The sequence below is a fragment of the Canis aureus genome, chromosome 30, assembly GCF_053574225.1.
Source record: "Canis aureus isolate CA01 chromosome 30, VMU_Caureus_v.1.0, whole genome shotgun sequence".
Taxonomy (NCBI): Eukaryota; Metazoa; Chordata; class Mammalia; order Carnivora; family Canidae; genus Canis; species Canis aureus.
The window spans coordinates 35,623,036-35,644,256 of NC_135640.1; the positions used below are offsets into that span (position 1 = coordinate 35,623,036).

The 21,221-nt window shown below is 47.1% G+C and overlaps 1 protein-coding gene and 1 long non-coding RNA gene across 8 annotated transcripts in view; one reads left to right on the forward strand and one right to left on the reverse strand.

The window, feature by feature from the left end:
• Nucleotides 1-8,531, reverse strand: part of CLDN14 (claudin 14) — a 58,717-nt gene extending 50,186 nt beyond the window's left edge. The window contains exon 1 of one of the 2 annotated variants that reach the window (XM_077879161.1): nucleotides 8,372-8,531. The gene's annotated coding sequence lies outside the window, so the exon portion shown is untranslated. The remainder of the gene's footprint in view (nucleotides 1-8,371) is intronic. The other variant, XM_077879157.1, reaches the window with a different exon arrangement.
• LOC144301918 (uncharacterized) overlaps nucleotides 1-16,126 on the forward strand; it is a 32,851-nt gene extending 16,725 nt beyond the window's left edge. For 4 of the 6 annotated variants that reach the window (XR_013368821.1, XR_013368824.1, XR_013368822.1 and 1 more), the window contains 4 exons: nucleotides 724-872; nucleotides 9,833-9,891; nucleotides 10,617-10,750; nucleotides 15,915-16,126. This is a non-coding gene — a long non-coding RNA (uncharacterized LOC144301918). Of the gene's footprint in view, nucleotides 1-723; nucleotides 873-3,564; nucleotides 4,957-9,832; nucleotides 9,892-10,616; nucleotides 10,751-15,914 lie in introns of those variants that run through there. The other 2 variants (XR_013368827.1, XR_013368826.1) reach the window with 2 other exon arrangements.
• Nucleotides 16,127-21,221: the final 5,095 nt, after the last annotated feature.

The following is a 21,221-nucleotide window of genomic DNA, read 5'->3' on the forward strand; positions in this document are numbered from 1 at the left end:
AGCTAGAAAGGAGGCGATATTTCAAACAGAGGGAGTAGGGGAGGAGGTTATGCTTTAGATGTACCTGGTGGAGGCAAAGAGGCCCAGAGGAGGGAGGCCAGAGACAAATCTTCCAATAACCCAATACAGAAATAAGGGGTACATCCCTATAAGTGAACAGAAAGATCTCCAAGACAGACTGTTGACCAAGAAAACAAGATATGAAAAAGTAACATTTTTAAAAAACCACTAAAAACAATATATTATTATTATCTACATATATTATATTTTATTTAAATATATATTTTAGGGCTATATAGGAATGGGTACTGGTAAATGCATTTTTAAAGGTCTGTATTATATATATTTCCCAAACCAACTATAGTCTCTACGAGGGGCAGGAGGGTGTTAATTGGGGGTGAGGGACAGGGTGGCCTTCAGTGTTTTTTTTTTCCTGTAATGTGGACTTTTTCTTTAATTAAGGAAAATATATTCTGTATTACAAATGTAATAGAATATATATATACATTAAATGTAACTAATAATCTATTTACTTTTCATTATAACCCATGGCACTTAAGAATATTGCAATATGTCTGACTACATCTAGGTTTGGGATTTCAAAGTCAAATGGATGCTGGAGAAACAGAATTCCTGATCCATAAAACCTAAAGTTCACCAGGTCCAATTCCCTTATTTTACAAATGAGGAAATGTGGGTTTCTCATGGTCTTTTTGTTTATAGGCACAGGAAGAAGTACGTAAAATAATTCATGGAGAAGTCATTGTTGCCTTTGGGTTTTCCTGGCAGCTATGAAAACTACATTAAAATGCTTTAAAAAAAATCATATGCCCAACCGCAAAAGCCATTTTCTCTGCAAAGAGGATGCTCTGGTACGTACTTGAGCGTAACACACTAGCAGTTGGGTTAGGAGTCAAGTTCTGCCCAGGAGCCACCACGTGATCTTGACATAAGCCAACCTCAGTGTCCCCATCCTAGTACTGGGGATTTTCTGAGCCCTCAGGAAATACTATTACTTCACACAAAGGGAGGGGGAGGACTTACACCTGTGAGGACAGAATGCTAGCCTTAAAAAATGTGCTCTGAATTTATTCCTAGAGCAAGGCTCTAACCTAGTCTCACAAGAGCTCTGATACAAAAGCTTGTTTGCGGGAGTTGTGAAACAGAAGGATAGTATGGGCGTCTCTGGAGAATATGGTGAGAGAGAGAGAGAAATCAGTATTTTGACTAAAGAAAATATTTAAGTTCTGATCGGAAATATATTTGCAGAGAAATAAGAAAAGGACTTTTCCCCCCTTAAATATTCACAGCTGGCTCTCTGACCGTATAAAGTTACTATGCTACCAAATGACTCAACTTGCAACATCTGTATTGGTGATTGACATAATGTATTAAGGGCTATCTAACCCTGCGAGTCACGACACCCCTGTTTGATTAAGGTTTATTTTACTAGCACCAAGAGACTCACACATTTAACATCTGTGGTGCTGCTCCTGAAATTCCAAGCCATAAAACAAGGAAATTCAGCGTGGTCTGAAATTCCAGAGCATAGCAACCAACTGTACAGAAAATACATTCAGGGGGCTGGTCGGAAATCGAGCAGGGCTTAGCTCAGGCGGGACGGCACATCTGGCTGCACCTTCCCTCAGCAAGTGTGGGAAGGAAGAACTGGGGGCGCCAGAGTCCAGCTGGACAGAGAGGGATGGGGCTAGTCAGCCTGGGGAAGGGTCTGTCCTCCTGCCAGTGCAGTTCATCTCTTAGTACCAGATCATTGAGACGGGACACTCCCCACTTGACCCTCCTGTGCTGCGGCTGTGTTTTGAGATGCTCATAGTTTGTAACTGTGGGTTCAGCTTTGTATTCAGCATGGGAAGGAGTTAAGCAAAAGTGAGCTTCAGCTGTCTCTGGGCTATTGCAGATTTTATTAAAGATTTTATTTGAGAGAGAAAGCACAAGTAGGAAGAAGGGCAGAGGGACAAGCAGGCTCCCTGCTGATCCGGGAGCTTGAATTGGGGCTCAATCCCAGGACCCTGAGATCACGACCTGAGCAGAAGTCAGACACTTAACCAACTGAGCCATCCAGGCACCCCACAGAGCCTTTAAAAATGATGGTTATTTGTATGTTGTACCAACGTGGGAAAATACCGACGGTCAGCCTAAACCAGAGACAAAGACAAACCTTGGGCAGCAACAATGCTACGGTAATAAATTGACGAGACCTGACATTCATCTGCAGCCCAGGGCTAGAGCCGAACACAGAAAAACAGCAAGAGTTCAGTTTACTGGGGTACAGTGATTCTTTTAAAGAAAAAAAGTCTATTAATGGAAATGAAAATTTTTTTATTACATTAATGGAAGTTACACTAATGGAAATTAATCCTTTTAAAGACATAATCCCTGCTTTTTAGGAATCCTAGAGTCCTGGGGGGGAGATGTGGGGGCTCCATATGAAAAAACACAAGGTCAACCCTGAAGAGTTATGAGAGAAGCACAGGACAAGTCCCATGGGAGCTGGAGCAAGATCACGAATTTCAAAGCTCTTTGACAAGTACAGGATGATAAAAACATATGGCTTCCGGACAGCTTGCAGTACCACATCTTCCAATGGGGCTGATACCCAGAAGTCCTGCAAGTTACTCTTTCACATGAGTATCCAGTGTGCCTTGGGTGCAAATGCACTGGAGAGAGGCCGGGGTGGCTGAGTCACCAGAGCACTATCCCACCTTGTCGGTACACAGACTCCTTTGCAGGCACATCTGCCCGCCACCCCACGCCAGGAGCAAGCAGCCTCCAGTGTGCCTACCACCACCACCTTGTGCTCCATTTTCACAATGCCACCCAGCTCTGGGTTCTCATGCTACAGCCCATGTCCTCCCACCTCCCCCAACACTTGCATTTTAATAACATGACACAACTTTAGATGAGCTGGCTGTGTCTTTCCCAGCCACAACCAGAGGAAATATCATCACCTTCCCCTCCAGCAATGGCAAAACCGAACCCTCGCAAGCCAGGAAGGGGAGCAGCAAGCCCTGATCTTATTGTATAATTACAGCCACAGGAGTGTGATTTATGTAGGATGAAAAGGAGTCATAAAACAATAGATTTTGTCCAAAAACAGAACAGTGGTTTGTTAAACTGCAGTACGTCCATCCGATGGAAAAATCATTTCTTTTAAAAAACGATTTTGTAAAGGCCATGCAGTAATGGAAAAAAGCACATGATACACAATTAAGTGAGAAAAGGTACTGTGCAAGAGTGCATACAAATTATGCTTATAAATATGAAAAATATTTTAAAGACTGGAAAGGAATATGAATATAGGTAGGTGCATATAGTATATGTCTAAATATAAGTACACAGATAATCGCAAGTTTTACTGCAGAAGGGAATAAATAGGTCTAATGACAGAGAATGAGGGCTCGTGGAAAATCTATATGAGCAAGTGGCTTAGTTCATTTTCAGGAGTGGTGAGATCATGGGGGATTCTTTTCTCTATTGCCCTTAATTTCTGTGACATCTTACATAATAAATGCAATTAAAACTTGTATTTTGGTTTTCTGGCAGACACTTTCCAAAGTTTAAATGCTCATACTAAACTGGGTGGTTTCAAGGGGTATGCTTTGCTGCTAACCCACCCTGGTGGCCTGGCTGGAGGTGGAGGCAAGACACAGCGGTGCCAGACAATTCCTCCTCATGGAGAATGGAAATCCATGCTCATTCTTATATCTTCTCTAAGGGTTTTCCAGAGGAAGGGGAAAAGCAGCATGGCTGTGCCATTCTGAGATGGAGTCCCACATCGGGCTCCCTGTGATGTGCTTCTCCCTCTGCCTGTGTCTCTGCCTCTCTGTGTGTGTGTGTGTGTCTCATGAATTAATAAATAAAATCTTAAAAAATAAAAAAAAGGAAATCTTGGTATAGCTTGCAAGTTTTCAGCTGTGGTCAACTTTGTACAGAGGTGGTGGGACAGGAATGGGGGCAGAGAGGGGCTGGACTGCCAGTCTCAGGAGCCCACGCCTCAGGTTCTCTCAGCTTCATGTCTGGGGCCAGCCTTGCACTAGCTCTATGTCTACCTCCCAGGTCCAGTGGGGACTTGCCTCCTCCTGAGGACCTGGCCAGGTGAGGCCAGCAACAACAGCAGGAGGAGGACAAGACTCAAGGCCAGGTGGTCTATTGTCTATCGATCCTCAGGGTGTGCCACTTCTCTGCTTGCATCAGAAAATCAACTGACCTAGACTGGACTCATTAAAACAAACAAACAAACAAACAAAAAACAACCTCACCAGATTACATTTTAATGTTGCATCCTTGGTATTGACCTTGTATACACAGAAACAGCTCAATGAAGAATGTTCCCGAATCACTGATGAAGCTGTTAAAGATGCTACTCATTATTTTGTTTGATGTCATTTGTCTAATGCTCCATAGGACAAATTATTTTTGCAATCTAGTGTGGGTAAAGCTCATATTTCCTGAAGATGATTTTCTTTTTTTTCAACATTTTTGCTTTGGCAGCCAGAAAACTCACCTTCAAATCTCATGTTAAGTTATAGTAACCACATTAATATGTGTTTATGGTATATTTGCCCACTGCATCCCATCTGCCATCCTCCTACATGGTAAAAAAAATTTTCTTTTATTCGACAGGTTTCCTATTCTATTGTAAACTGCCTTAAATTCTTTTTAGGTGTAGACAGTTTATAAATAAACCCACACAGTACCGTATCTTGAGGAAATTGATCGTTGGCAGAGGCACAGTTTCATATACTAAAGCAAGGCTGTTAACACTACTTAACCAAAGCAAATCCAGAGCTAGGACAAATCCGAAACACAGGACTTTATATCAGACAACTGGATTGGACAATTCAAAAGTCAAAACCATAACAAAAAGGCTGAGAGATTGTTCTAGATTAAAAGAGATAAAATGACACAACGACCAACATGTTGACCTTAAACTGGATTTTGGTTCAAGAGAAATAAAAACAAAACTCTGTATAAAAGAAATTTTGATGCATTAGGAAAATTTTGAACATCGACTGGATGATAGATGATATTAAAGTTAATTTTAATAGGTCTACCAATGATACTGTGGATATACAGGAGAATGTCCTTGGAAGAATTAAATATTGTGAAGTTTCATGATTGTTTACTATTAAATAGATAAGCAAAACAAAGCACATATGTGTGTATATACACATATATATTATATTCATGCAAAGAGAAAGCAAATAGGGCAAAATGTAAATGATTGCTAGATCAAGGGGACAGTCTCCAGTTGTTTATCATGGTATTCTTTGATTTTTGATGTGTGTTTGAAAATTTTCACAGTAGGTTGGGCAGAGTTATACAAAAATCAAACACTTAGACTATAGATCCAAAGATATATTAAACCTGATGGCAAATCATTTTCTGGAATCCCAGCTGTACCCCAAGCTTAAATGGTTGGGGCAAATGTTAATGGGGTTCAAGGAACACTCATAAAAACTTAGCAAGAAAGAAAGCAACCACTGCTACTGTTTTACCACTGTCACATCTTGAAGGATGGGTCATGAAGCAGCATGGCAGGAAGGGACAGGATTTTGGAGGGTGGTGGTGCCTGATGGTTGTTACAGGTAGAAAAGAGACTGCCACATTCCCTCCATGCTCTGCGCACCAACTCACTTGGGCCGCTAGATTTGGCTGCCTCTCAGCCGTCCAACAAGACATGCATCAGAACTAGGAGGCTGTGGTTCCAAATGAAGCCACCTCTATTAAAAATCTATTTATTTCCACAGTCTTCATGGACAGGTTCATTATCCACATGTCACCTAGCCAATACCAAGACATTATAGGACCACCTCCTATAACCGTGGAGATGCTCACACCCAAACGTAGAAATAAAAGCAGCAGGAAGCCCTGTCACCTGATCACCAGCACCACTCTGAAGGTTGAGAATATTCCAGTCTCATCCCTACCAGTTCCACCCACCAAACAGAACATGCTTCTTAATTGTGCCTGACCAGTGAAGCTATGACCCAAGCTTCTATCCGTGGATTCGGGGCCTCCCATCTTATTCTGACTCACTCCAAACTGTTGGCTAGAGAGTCTCTGTTGCCACTGATGTCAATTTAAGGGATGCTGAGAATGAGCTTCAATTCATTTATTCAATCTTTCAAGGACAGTTAATGAGCACCTACTATGTTCCAGGCACTGTGCTAGACAAGAACTTATGTTTGTGAATAAATCAGACAAGGGTCTTGCGTTCATGGTGTCTAAGGTCTAGTGGGAGACACAAATAATTAAACTAGCAGACAAATATCTGTGTGTTTATACACATACATATAAATATACCTAAATACAAATTGCTTTGTTCTTGAAAGAAAACAGAGTACTGTTGACTGGTGGTAGACCCTGGGCAGCATCACCCTCTGAAATACTATACCTTTTGTGCCATGAACAGGTGTGGGGCAGGGGTTAAAGAGAGCCTTTGAGGAAGCACTAGGGATCAAGGGCTAGAGGAGAGAAGAGAGTCAGTGTGGCGACAGGTAGGGAAGAGAACACCAAGTTCAGAAACCACACAAAGTGGGCCAGGGTGCGTGGGAGGGGAATGACTGAAGACGTGCCTCAGGTGACATTGGACCACACCTTGTCAGAGTGGCGATAAGCAGCTCTGCATTACTCTAAATGGATAGGAAGCCACTGAACAATTTTAAGGACATGATGCAACTTAGGTTTTAAAACACCACCCTGCAGCAAGCGATTGCACATGAGCAGGAGTGGAAGCTATTGCTGTAGTTTGAATGAGTCATATGTTCCTTAACTAGGACAGTGACCATGGGGTAGGAGAGAAGTGGATGGAATTGGCAGGTTTTGCTAATGGGTTGGATGGTAGGGTTGAGAAAGGAAGAAATTTCTGGTTTAAGCAAATGGTGGTGCCAGTTAGGGAGAGAGGGCCAACCTGAAGTGAACAGGCAGGTGCTGAAAACACTGAAGTCAATAGACAGAACTTTCCATCTTCTGAAGAATATCACCGCTCTGACTTGTTGAAGGTTCACCATGTATCAAACTCTGCACATTTACCTTGACCATATTTTTTTCAAAGATGATTTGAAAGGTCTTGCAAAAAAAAAAAAAAATCACAGGTACAAGAAAACTGAAAAGGCTTTGTGTGTGTGTGTGTGTGTGTGTGTGTGTGTGAAAACACAAGAGCCAAGTAACAAAAGGAAATAATCAAATCCTAGTCCTAATTCTGAAAGAAGTTACTATGGTTACAAGCAAAAAACTTGGCTCTGAGCTTCCCAGCAGCCAAAGCAAATGGGGAGGGTGAATTTTCTAGAGTCATTATCTCAGAACAGGAAGCATGCTGGCTTATGTGGAGAAATAGAAGTGCCCTTAATCTCTACTTTGAAAGCATTTTTATCACTATGCGGCTTCTCGAAGGGCCGGTGATCAATGTGGCAAAAGGTTTCGTCAATGAGAATTTAACACGAAATGCAAAGACCTTCTATATAAAATCTGAAAAAAGACAGCCCAAATGCCCAGGAGAATGATCCATCAGGGGCATTGGTGAAGGGCACAGGTCTTTTTCTTTGGGTTTCTTTCTTTCTTTTTTTTTTTTAATAATAAATTTATTTTTTACTGGTGTTCAATTTGCCAACATACAGAATAACACTCAGTGCTCGTCCCGTCAAGTGCCCCCTCAGTGCCCTCACCCAGTCACCCCCACCCCCTGCCCACCTCCCCTTCCACCACCCCTAGTTCGTTTCCCAGAGTTAGGAGTCTTCATGTTCTGTCTCCCTTTCTGATATTTCCCACTTATTTTTTCTCCTTTCCCCTTTATTCCCTTTTTGGGTTTCTTTCTAATAGTATCATCACGATGGTTATCTTGGTATCCGCTGGCTGCATTATATTTTTTGTCTGATGATGAACATCTCTTTTGTGATTCTCTCTTTCTGTGTGTGGCTGTGTGTGTGTGTGCGCATACGCACACCATATGAGAGTTAGCTGCAGACATTCTAAGACATCTAACAAACCTCACACACTCCCACACTCCCTCCCTCTGCTTGGAAAATTCTGACTTCACTCTCCTTGGGAAAACAAACCTCACACAACAGAGTTTCCAGACCTCTTTCATGTCACGATGAAAATAAAGCCTCCTGAACTCCTTTGTGTCTGTCCTCTGATCAGCTGACCCTCCTGTGACAGGCTACCAGGGCGCCCCCTCTGACATCACAGCCTACTTTCGGGGGACCCCGGGTGCTGCAAGCCTGCAGAGCTGGCCTGAACTAGATGCCCTTCTAAATGTCCCTGAGTTAAAAGGAAGCCCCATGGGCTGAGTTGGGGGCCTCCAGGAGGTGCCTGGCCTGGGGGCACCCCAGGACAACCCCAAACTCACCGGTGCTGGGGAGCTTCACACCAGCTCATGACCGCGCAGGGGCCGGGAGCTGGAGAACCCACCGCGGCGCCCCTCGCCGTCCTGGGGGTGAGCACGAGCGGCCCGCGGAGCTGGGACCCGAGCGGCCCGCAGGTGGCCCCGGGAGCGCCGCGCCGCGTGGGATGAATAATTGACGCGCGGAGTGGAATTACGGCTGCGGGTGCCCGCGCCTCCCGCAGCCCGCAGGCCCGGGCGGGGCTGAGGCTGCACCCCCACCCCCACCCCCACCCACCCACCCCACCCCCGCTGCCCGGGGAGTCCTGCCCCCTGCAGAACCCGCGGTGCCAGCGCGCGCGCAAAGTGCATTGCCTTCTGGCTGGGAACTCATTTACATTCTCCGTTTCAGGTTCAAATGTGTGCGCATAAAACAGAGCATTAATTAGCAAGACCTGGCGAGGTCCCTCCCCCCCCCCCCCCCCAGCTTGGCGGAGGAGTGCGAGAACCCCAGCAGGCTGCAACACCCACCCACCCCGCGCCCCAAGGGCGGGTGCACCGAGGGACCCAGGCGCTGGGGCTGGGGCTGGGGCTGCGTCTGGGGTGGAAGGAACACCAATTTCCAGGAAAGCGCCAAGAGAGCAACCAGCTGCTCCTCCATTCTCGGCGCTTTGCGGTTCCCTTTCCTCCAACAGACATTCATTGAGCATTTGCGACGTGCCAGCTCTGGGGAACGGGGGAAGGGAGAGGATGCCACAGTGAAGGAAACAGTCCCTGCTTTCACGGGGCTTCCCTTCGAGTGTGTGTTTGGGGAGTGGGGGGCAGACAGTAGAGAAATGACATAGTGGGTGGGAATGATAAGAACAAGTACCCATGAAAGAATGTTGGAGGAGTTAGTCAAGATGCTCAGAGATGCGGCTCTGTCTAGCAATTCTTAGATTTCTGCAGTAATTTAGTAAATGTCATTATTTGATGATAGCACTTAATGAGCATGTGGCATGTGCGAGGCACTAGAATAAGTGCATGAGAAAGTTTGCTTTATGCATCTGTGGCAATGGCCTCATGACATGGATCTGTGGCCATTTTATAGAAGGGGAAGTTGATGGGCACTTGACGGGATGAGCACTGGGTGTTATTCTGTATGTTGACAAATTGAACACCAATAAAAAATAAATTTATTTAAAAAAAAAAAAGAAGAGGAAGTTGAGGCAGTGGGTACCAAGGCCACTTAGGTAGCAAATGGTCAAGATGGGACTTGAACCCCAAGAAGCTGGCTCCAGGACCCTATTCAGAATTGGTAAGCTATGATTTATACATACATATGGTTATATATATATATTTTTATAAATTACATATGTATATATAATAATATATATGGATAGTTTCCCCCTCCTTCCCTAATGTGTGGTGAGACCAAAATAACCCTAATATGCATAAAAGCTCTTTGAAAAGTAAAGGCCACCCCATTCCATCTTCTTTCTCGCCTAGATTTCTAGCTGATTCCTAAAGCAACATGAGAATGCATGATTATAGGAACCATTTACTAGGTGAGTCACACAAGTATCCTCAAGCTACGTGAAGCTGGGGCCCTGTGTCACTGATTCCACCTGTTACGCTGAGCTGCAGCTGCTCTGGCCACGATTCTAGTATCTGGGTTTCAATTTGGGGACCCAGTGGGTGACACTCGAGAAGACAGGAGTCACACCAGCTCCTGGCTCCCGCCAACCAGGTCTCCATTACAAGGGTGCTTCCTACCAGCCAGGAGGGTGGTGGGTACGCTCCAGGAACCAGTGTTACACACATCATGTGCCGGTCAGGTCCCCACCCTAAGCCTCACTCTGCTGCCATCCACCTCACTTTTGGAGGAAGGCAGTGCTAAGGGTAATGACCTTTCCATGACAGAGGGTGCCAGGGAATCAAGGCCCTGAACCCGGGTGAGCCAAGACTCCCAGGCACCCCTACCCATTACAGGGAGGTCTGGCTGGATTCTGTGCACCCTCAAAATCTGACTCAGCCACAGAGCCTAGAACAAAGTTCTCCCAGGCCCCAGAAAGTCATCCCTGCCCCCACCACCAGACTGTTTGCATAGGCGGATTAAGTGGGGTTGGAGTTGGGATTTGGAAAGGCAGCAAATTTGAGGCTGGGGAGAATTTGGACTTTCCCGTGCATTAACCACAGGCAGCTCTTCCCTTCCCCCAGAGTATACTCTCAGACCCCCAATGAGCCAACCGAACTTTCTCTGTGTTTTATCCAAACATGCCATGGACTTTAGAATGAACTCTTACTCCTCCTTCCTGCTGACCTGACTGCAAATCAGCTTTTGATGGGGTTGGACAGTTTGGAGAGATGGGCAGTGATCACACTGAAATATGATGACAGGGGCAAGACTGTAAGGACATCCTCGAGGTAAGACATGTGCATAGAGCAGCCATGTGAAAACAATTAGGACAATAAATTTACTAATTGCTGAAAGTAACTTAATAGCAAAACCACAATGCTCTCTGCTATTAATCCCAGCTACTGCAGAGGGTGCCATATTGCTTGCTCGAGGCATTGTGAATATGGGGGCCAGCGCTGTTGTGTTTGTGGATATCAAGCAAAAAAGCTTGCATGACTTTTGGTAGTTGAAAAGTAAATGACTCTGTAGCCTCAAACCAATTCAAGGAGCCCTGGGGTTTGAGGCATTTCATAAGCCTTGGAGGGAGGGGAAGGAGGCAGGGCCTGTCTCTACTGCTATGTCTCCCTTGCCCTCCATCACCTTCTGCGCTTTGTCCATTTAAACTAGAGCAATGGGAGTTACTCAGATTTCGGAGGCTTAAGAATTGATTTTTAACAAGTAGAGATTCTAATGCAGTATTTTGACTGAGGGTTGGAGTTTTAAGACTGCATGGGTAGAAACGAGGTAGTAAGTAGATGCAGGGGGCCATTTTTAGGTCGGGGAAAGATTTCAGTCTTTAGGTCCCCAAGTCTTTGGGGCTGCTTGTTACAGATGATTCTTCATCAGAAATTAGATATTGTGCCCTCATATCAGGCATAAATGCAGTATGTTTGGATCCTAGAAGAATCCTTATCCCTCCAGAAAATCAAAGACAACCATCAAAGGTGCCACTTTCAATAGCTCATAGGTATGCACGGGACTGCAATTTCCCTAAGTAGATGGGATCTTTGTGTCCACATTTATCTTAAAGGTGCCAGAGTCTTCAAGGATTTGGATCGCTTAATCCTCATTTTTTTCCTCTCCTCAATATTCAGAAAAAATAGGCCAAAGTTTTTTGTTTTTGTTTTTAAATATGTTTGTATCTGCTTCTACTGTGTTTGATTGTATATATATGGCAAGGTATATTTCAAAAATTGAGGGTTCAGTTTGAACTTTATTGTGATGTTCTTGTCATTTCAATGAGCAGTTTAACTCTTTCTCTTGTAGTCAGAATGATCATGGCCTGAAATTTTGAAATTTTAAAGACCAGGTTTGTTTCTGCCGGAACATCCTCAGGAGAGGTCTGGCCAGCTCTGCTGGGAGCCTGAGTGGAGGGAGTGGTGGGAGAGGGTACCTGAAACTCTTCTGAGGATGGTTAGTTTTTCCACGAAGCCTTAAGCCCTCCCTCCAGCTGCAAGAGCCGGCGGGGCCAGCCTAAATGGGCTCCCCAAGAACAGCTGCCTTCCAGGAAGCAGAGGTTATAACCCTGGACTTTCTGAAAGTTTGGAGAGAAATAATATTTCTGAGGCTGTCCAGCCTGTGGCTACTCTGGATTAATCCAGATGTTCAGAGACCTGTGTGTATGCGAGTGCATTGCTTTCATTCCTTGCAGAGTTACTTTTACTAAGTTGCACATTAATCTTGTCTTACTGACCCACTTCTAAAGAATATTCGTTAAAAGAAGACATTCTCAGGCCCATGCTAGAGTCTGATTCAGCATTTCCAGAGGAGCTCGAGGAACACGTATCTCTGCCGATTCTGTGTCTGGGCAACTGCCGCATACTCTCTCTTTCATTACTAGCAAGAGCTGTGCCTGTTCTGAGCAACTGGCTTATTTTTTATGGCTAGCCACTGGTGCTGCTCACTGAGCATGCTCTATCTGCGGGTTGGCCGTAGGAATCTCAGGACAAGATCTTAGGCACACGTACTTTATGTTCATCTTCTAATTACTGCCTCTGCTTTCCTTCTCCTCTGTCACACTTTCTTCATTCAACTTGCTCATTAATCATTTTTATTATGAAATACTGAAAATATAATATAAACATTTATCCCTTCTATTAGAAAAAAAAATGTCAAACACACACAAAATAGCGAGTGTGCTGTAATGCACCCTCATGTATCTATAACTAAGTGTCAGTAATTTTCAACTGAGAGTTGATCTTTAACATTTATATTTACTCTTATTGGAGTTTTCAGTCTTTGCAAGTACCCCAGACCCTTTTTCTTAAGAGATGGAGAGGCTACGTTCGTAATAACCACAATACGTTAGTAGTTCTCATCTGGAGGTGATTTTTGCCCGTTCCCGCCTGAGGACGTTTGGCAATATCTGGGGACATTTTTGGTTGTCCTAACTAGGTGGAGGGCTATGTTGCATTGACATCTAGGGTGTAGAAGCAGGGATGCTGCCCTTTGACACAGAGGGCGGCCCCTATAACAAAGAGTGATGGCCCCCAAAGGACACTAGTACTGAGGTGGAGAAATTTCACAGTAAATGAAAAGGAATGTTTTCCAAGCTAGAAACTTGCTAGGATGTTGAGTTTGAACAAAGCCAAAACTTGCATTTTCAAGTTGAAAAGTGTCCTGAATACCATAGGTTTGGTGGTTTAGGGTTCCTTCATGGTACATGCGCTAGAACACCAGGAAGGAACTGGGCAACAGTGGTTGAGTCTGGGGAGGGGTGCTGGGGGGCTGGGGGCAGGGTGGAGTATTTCCTTTTTACCATATTTCTGTGTCTTTTATATTTTGTTTTATAACGTCTGTGTGCATGTCTTACCTACATTTGAATAACATGGAATATGTGACTGTTTCCAAAGGATCAGGAAACACAAAATTCCTACTAAAAAAGAAAAGCTTTTAAAATGGTCGTGTAAGGGGACCAGAAAGAACTTTCTGAAAGGGCTTCCCAGGGCGCCGTGAGCCTGTCAGACACCAAGTGGGGCTCACAGAGTGCAGGGGCCATTAAGGGAATCAGAAACACGTGGAGGGGCGGTCGTCTAGTCCCGGCATGATGGATCAATTGTGGGAGAGTGAAGTTAAATGAGATGGTCCCCATGCCAAGCCTCTGACACTAATGAGCCCTCAACGCAGGGAGCAGGTCTCCCAGGGCCAGGCAGGGAGGCGTGGGGGTGACAAGCAGAGTTGCCAGCCCTAGTGTAGGCGGGGACCAGCCCCCTGCCCTGACACCGAGTCCTTGCCCTAACTGCCAGTAGCCACGAACCCCAGGGAAGTCACTTGGCCTTTGCCTGATCTTCCAAAGGATCAGCTCTAAATCGTAATAGAAGGAGGTGGGTCCCTTGCTTCTTTCCAGAGCACTGTGAGCCTGTCAGACACCAAATGGGGCTCTGGTGTCTTACCAGTTCTCCAAAAGGCCCTGCAAAGTGGCTGCTGCTCTGGGGGGGACTTGAAGGCCCTCCCACCTCTGTATTCTCCTCATCCTTTGTGCTCTCCCTGCCCTCTCAACTCTAGCTTCTAGAGCCTTCTGTTAGTCCCTCACATTTGCCAGGCTGTCCTCCACACCAGGGCCTTTGGAATATGCTGTTCCTTCTACCAAGCACATGTTTCCTTCCTTTCACTTCTAGTTAATGTCTGCTCTCCTCCAGAGAGCACTCAGTGACTCTGCTATTAAGCTCTCAGGTCCCAGGACCTCTCTCCCCAGCTCTTGGAAAGACGCATGTTCATATTGTGTATGCAATTATATGATAAATGTCTGTCTCTCTGCTGGTCTATAACCTCTGTGGGAGCAGAGTCTAAGTCTAGTTTGCTTGCCTGTTTCTGGAGCAGCATCTGGCACATACCTGGAAGTCAAAGAGTATCTGTTGACCAAGTGACCAAATGAGCAACTGCCCTAGAAGTGTGTACCACTAGGAATTTGTAAAGGCCATCCTAAAAGTTCAGATGCGGTGGGAAAAGTGGAGGGGCCCCCGAGATGTGGAAGAAAAAGTGGGCCTGGGCAGCCTGGAATCTTCTGTGACTTTGCCACGGGTGGGGACCTTGGTGTGGCCAGGTCTGGTCTCTGCCAGAGGGCATGTCTGTGTAAGTACCTTGACCACACCTTTGTGTGGAAATGAGCTTTTCCCATTTCTCCCCTCTCCTACCTCGTCCTAATGAGCAAGCCAGACCTCACTGGTGCTCAAGTGATGAATTAATTACCCCCTGAGGTTGGTCAGCTAATGTGGGAGCCCAGGAGTGGGGGAGCTAGGAAATTCTTCAGGATAATAGGGGCAAACAAAAAAACCTCCTTCCAACTTGACACATGAGAGGGGTGAAGGGTTCTTCTCTCTACAGGGGTAAAATCCTCCCTGACTGCAATGACCTTAGACTGCATTGGATGCCCCCTTCTCAAACTCCCATAATACCCTGAGTATATTCTAGTTGCTAAGCAACACCAATGGTGACCTTCTTAAATGTCTGGTACTGAACTGGGCTGTGAGCCCCCAAGAGCAACACCATGAAGTTTTTTCTTCCTTTTAATCCCTACACCATGCACAATGCCTCAATTATCAAGGTGCTTGATAATGTCTAAGGAATGGTATCCCCACTTGATCATATGTCACCATGTGATGATTAATTTTTGGAATTTTCTTTAACTTGTCTATCTTGCCACAATTTCTGTCAGCAGGAACGGAAATGGTCACCAAAAGAAAGGGTGTTTGCTTCAAGCTGGACTTATGTATTCATTCCTTCAGGTGTTCATTAAATATACACGCATGCACACACACACACACACACACACCTCTCTCAGCTACCGAGAATTCTTGTTGAAGCCAAAAGTGGTAGAAGTGTAAGAAAATGCTGTAAAATGAGAAAGATATATTTGGTGTTGAAAAGTGAATTGATGAGTAGAAGTAATGTGTGGGCTCCTGGGTAAGACGAGCCGCCCTTGAGATGCAGGGCTCAGCCAGAGCCAAAGAACAACTGTCAGGTGTGCGGGCCTCCCCAGGAGACCCCCACAGAGACCCTGGAGGACATTTTTCCTTCATTCTCCTTCTACAGAGAACAAATGTCCTCCAGAATGTTTCCCAGGGGAAGGGCAGGTGCTGTGGGAATTGCTTCTGGTGGTTGTACGAACGCAAGGCTGAGCAGAGTCTCTGGAGGCTGCTCTCAGAGACTCCAGTCAACCACACGACAGCTGTAAATGCACACAGCAGGTGGGGTTCTAGGCTCTAGCCATAGCTAGAGAAAGTCACCTGCCCCAGGTAAGCATGCTGAAGCCAAGGTTGGACTCCACTAAATGAACCTCCTCTCCCCTTTTGGGTCTTCACTCAAGTGTCACCTTGGGTAGTCCTCCCCGATCGGTTTTCCACCTACAACCCTTCCCTGGCTCTCTGAAGGCCATGCATGTTGCTCATTCTCTAACATTCTTCTCTCTCCAAGACCGTAAGCTGCAATAAGAGCCTCCCCTGCTCTGTCCTCAGCACCCAGACCCCCCACCTAGCATGATGATGGTGAGTGGCTGAAAGAAAGAATGATCTTCATCACGGAAGGCTGGAATGCATGGAATGGTGACAACCATGCATTCTGATCATTTAAAGATACTGTCTTACTAAATTCCCCCAAGTACGAGGTGATCCCAACCTATGTGTAAATTTCAGTGAATTAAAAGTAATTTTCTTTTGAAAATATATTCAGTATTTTACAAGTGTCCTTGAGATAGAAGAGACATGTTGCCTTTGCATTGGGAGGCTTGACCATTCTCATGGCAATAACACTTCTTACCGGAACCCGGCAGGTAGAATGAACTCTCCTTATTGGCATAGAGAGTAGATAGATGTCTATACACTTTGTTTTGCACCTCAAGGCAGAGTTTTAATAATTATAAGTTGAGGGAGAGGTTGTTTGGCCCTAGGGGTAAGTGGTTTGCTGAGTGTCATCCTGTCAAGAGAGACCAAAGAAGGGGTGGCCTAACCTCCCCTTTGCTGGGGCTTCTCAGGTGGTCTCTGTAAAGTTGTGTCCATGGCACAGGGTACCCAGTGGTTGTCCCATTGCTGCCCCTTTATACACAGCTGTCCCCACTTCCAATCTCATCTCCAGCATGGGCCCTGGACCATCTGCTCCCACCTGGTTTTTCCCACTTCCCTTCTGTAGGACTTGGTCCTTATCCTGGTCTTCTCCAGTTTTTGGTGACCTGTTCAGAGGTCCCTACCCCACTCTCTCACCAGCCACCATGCCAGGTGGGAGATGCACTTGCCACCAGCCATGGTCCCTACAGAGACTATGGTGGGCTGAGAAATGTTGCCTGTGATGAGAAAACAGCTGTTTGGAGTCGCTGCCCTGACATTTTACAACAGGACAGCCCTGTTCACACCTAGACGTGTAGGTAGGGATCTGGGCTTAGGATTCCTGCCTCATGTTTCCATTTTGCTTTTCCTGGAGCATCTCTTAAAATAACCACTTAGGGATGCCTGGGTGGCTCAGTTGGTAAGGCAGCCGACTCTTGATTTCGGCTTGGGTCATGATCCTTTGGTCATGGGATCAAGCCCTGTATCTGGCTCCACGCTTAGTGGGGAGTCTGCTTGAGATTCTCTCTCTTCCTCTCCCTCTGCCCCTTCCACCTACCCCTGCTCTCTCTCTGTCTCTCAAATAAATAATCTTTAAAAAATAAACCACTTAAAGTTGCCCCTATGAAAAGTTAGTAACTTCAGCCCCAATCACCTTAGAAGTAATAGGTGTTTGCTACCCTACTGTCTATATCTGCCCCACTTGGGACCTGGGACAGAAGAGGACCCTTCAGAATGGCTCATTGCAAACCACCTCCCTCTGCACCCCACCCCCATTTCTAGGATGTGTAAGTAATAAACTCGTGACTTTACTTCCTTCATGTGGGTGTACTGACATCGCACCTTCAGTCCAAAGGACCCCACGGTTTTCACTTTCCCAAAGTGGGAGCTCAGATGCTGAGGGAGCTTTCTGCTGACCTTGGGTTATAACCTGCACATTCTTAATTCACCAGCTCCATCCTCCAAACACACCTAAACTCATGTCCTCCAGAACCACAGAACGTGACCTTCTTTAGGAATAAGTATAATCAGTTAAGACGAGGTCATACTGGAGCAGGGTGGAGCCTGAACCTAATATGACCAATGTCCTTGGAGGGAGGCTATTTAGAGACACAGGGACACACAGAGACCGAGGGAGAAGGCCCTGTGAATTGAAGCCCCGAGCAAAGCCAGGGGCTGCTGACAACCACAGATGCTACACAAGAGGCACAGCATGGACTCTTCCTGAGAGCCTCCAGAAAAAACCCGCCCTGCCAACACCATGATTTCAGACCTCCAGCCTCCAGAACTAGGAAAAAATAACTATCTGGTGTTTACGCCTGCAGATCCGTGGCACTTTGTTCGGTGGCCCCAGGAAACTAACACAGAGACACGATGGCCTGGCACGTGGCAGACCTGCCCTGGGCCTTTCCACTGGGGAAGAAGCGGCCCCCACAGAGATGTCCAGGCAGACACGTGGTCGTCCTCAGACAGACTTTGTTCCTTGAACTTGATCCTCTCGCAGCTGGCCCAGCCACACTTAGCGATACTTCCTAGCTTCGCAGTTGCCTCGCCTGACTGCCCTCTTCACCCTGCAAACTTGCTCTATGAGGCTCCATCATCACTGTGTTGCACTTTCGAGCAGGGTCCCTGGCTGGGGGTAGAGGCATCACAAACTGTTGGATCGTAGCCAGCACAGTATTTGGAGAGCGAATGCATCACAGCAGTCAGGGAGGCTGCTCGTCTGATCTGGGTCAGATACAGCCTTGGGGTGAGGGCCCTGAACCAGCTGCATCATAACCACCCCTCCTGTGGCACCCCCCAACACCATGCGCCTTGTCTCCGCCCAGCAGGGGACAAACTTCACAAGAAAGGAAGAAGGATGTCGAGTGAAATTCTCACTCGCTGTCACACTGTCACGATCACTGAAACAGCCGACCTGCTCAACCGGTCCTGTCCTTGGGCCGAGATGAGATGAGTGTTGAGCACGATGCCCCCAGTCACCTGAGAGCCTGCCTCAGCCACAGATGAGCCAGCCCCCTTGGCTGCTGTTCTCATCATTTTAAAAGGACTGCTGGGGCAAGGGGCGGGGTGGGGAGGAAGGAGGGAAGGAGTTTGTCTCATGCGAGATTTCTACAGTTTGCTAACAGTAAAAAATGAGCAAAGTGATAAAGTTACTCCATTCATCAGTCATCCACTCCCAAACATTTGCAACTGATTATGTTCTTCAGAGCTGGCACCGAGTCACGGGGTCTTCTTGTAAGCAGCTTGCTGGCAGGAGCCAAACACAGGCAAACTAGAAGGTACTTCTGAATCGCGTTCAGAAGAAAAATTCTCCCAGGTCATAAAAAAGATATGGAGACCGGTAGTTGCTTTTCTCAGCAGCAGAGCAGCCATCGTTGCTCTTTAAAAAACAGTCAAGTAAGAATGGTTCTAGGAACTGCAACGAAGCATGTGCTTTTCCTGCCCCCCGTTAGTAGACGAGTCAGCTTTCTGAACCCCTGTCCTCCTTAAAAGATGCCCTGCGTGGAAGAGGGAGCTGATGGTTGTCTTAAATGGCCAAACCTGTAGGCACCGCCAGACCAAGCCGACTTGACCGGCTACTGCAGGACTCATTACCCTAAAAGGGTCACTATTGACATTCACTGGAAATTATTATCCAGAAAGCTCTCGCCTCGGCCTTCTAGAGATGGCCACGGTTGAATTAGACCAAGACTCACCTGAGCGAAGAAAACAGCCCTGCACCTGGCTGCACTAATTTTTACTGACTTAACAGAGTACACCAAGTTTGCGTCTCTATCACACCACAAGACACAAAAGCCCCTCCTGAACTGGAAAGGGCGCCTGCATTTGCTGGAATGGATGTGTCAGGCATGCCTGCCAGGCTTGGAACAGCGCAGTCTCTGCTCTGAGAACCTGATTTCTCCCCTGGAAGGAAGCCTTGCTCATGCCCCTTTCCCGCTCTGGGCTTTGGGGCTTCTGCCTGATTCTGGCACTCGCCGGCGGCTTCCTGGGCATGTTACCTGCCTGGATTTTGGGGGTGCTGCAGCTCCTCCTCTCCCTGGTCTCTGCACAGGATAACTCAGCTGTCCTGCTGCCCAGAGGCAACTGAGGCGAGTTGTGCTGGGCCCTGGGCACGGGGCTGTAAGACAGTGCTCAGCAAATGGGAGCTATTTCAGCATCGGCTGGCTGTGCACTGACTCTTCCAGAGGCTTCTTTCTAGAGGTGACAGAGGCTGCTGTGGCCTCAGAGGACCCCATGCTTTGGAAGACCTCCATTCGAGCTGACCCAGCAACTGGCAGTGCCTGCGATGGTGTTACTTCTTCCTTCACTGGACTCCTGGTTTCCTGAAATAAGGGGTTCAGGGGCAAGAGGAAGGTGAAGTGGGAAGGAGATGCCTTTCAACACAGTAGAGGCCGGGCAGCTCTAAGGAAGCAGGGTCCCCTCCCTAGGGGGTCTCAGGCCCAGTCACTGCTCCTGGGCTTCCCCAGGATGCACCTGCCAGTGCTCATCTGCTTTTTGTCCCCTCCTGGAGGACAATGCTTGGGAAGCCCTGCCAGCCAAGCCAGCGTCCTAGCACCTTTTCTCGCAGTTTCCTGGAGCCCCGAGCCCACAATTGGCCTGCCCTGGTGACTCCCAGGGGAAGGCCACGCTTGCAGTGCTGACCCAGGGGAGACTGTGGAGTGGGACACTCCTTCCTTCGTGGTCAGTTAACCTCTCCCACCATGGACAGGACGCTGGGCTCACCGATCCGCCACCAGCAGGACCCGGATGCAGTCGACACAAGCTGGTAGAGGAAGATAGTCTCACCTCTGCTACAGCGAAGGCCACTGTGCCTGAGAGGAGTCGGGGGCCGTGGCCAGACCACGCCTTCCACGTAAAGCCCTCCTGTTCCAGAAGCTCTCACAGCCTCCCTCTGTGCCTCCTGCAATAATTCCAGGGCTGCTCTGCTCCTGCTCACTCCTTCTTATAAGGACATTGACTGCCTCCTGGTGCAGCCCTGTCCCAACACCCCAGCAACACAGCCCCCGCCCCCAAAGATGGACCTAAGCACCAGGGTAGTAGCACAAATGGCCACAAGAATGCGTACTCAGGCCTGCCTTGTTCTGAGTGTTTCTCTTACCTGTTCCTCACAACGTTCATAGAAGATAGGTACTATTATGCTTGTCCTTTCACAAATGGAGGAAGTGAGGCACAGAGAGGTTGAGAAACTTGCCTAGAGTCACACAGCTGAGATGGTGGACCTGAGATCTGAGGTTGAGAACCGGTATTCTGGGGTTTTAACCACTGCCTCACGTGTTTCTAGCAGGCCAGGCCTGCGAATGTCCAACCTCTCCAAATGCTAATTCCAACTAGTTCCTTGAGGGCAGGGGTGCATATATTATCCCCCCACAGGATGTGTTATCACCGAGGAGGCACTTAATAAACACTGATTATGTTCTGTCCCTGCCGCTGCTGCATCGAGGGGCCTGAGGCCGACGGGGAAGGATCTGCAGAATCAGACATGTCTTCCCATGACCTCCTCCTGTTCTGAAGCCTCCCCCAAACAGCCACAAATGCTTTTCACCAAACTCCTCGATGTTTATAGAATTGTTTCCTCATTTGCTGGCCATCCCAGCATACTCTGGGCTCCCTGAGAGTGAGGGTCAGCCTCTCGGACATCTCGAGGGCCCCCCTCAACTGCCCAGGGCATCCAGAGGCCTGG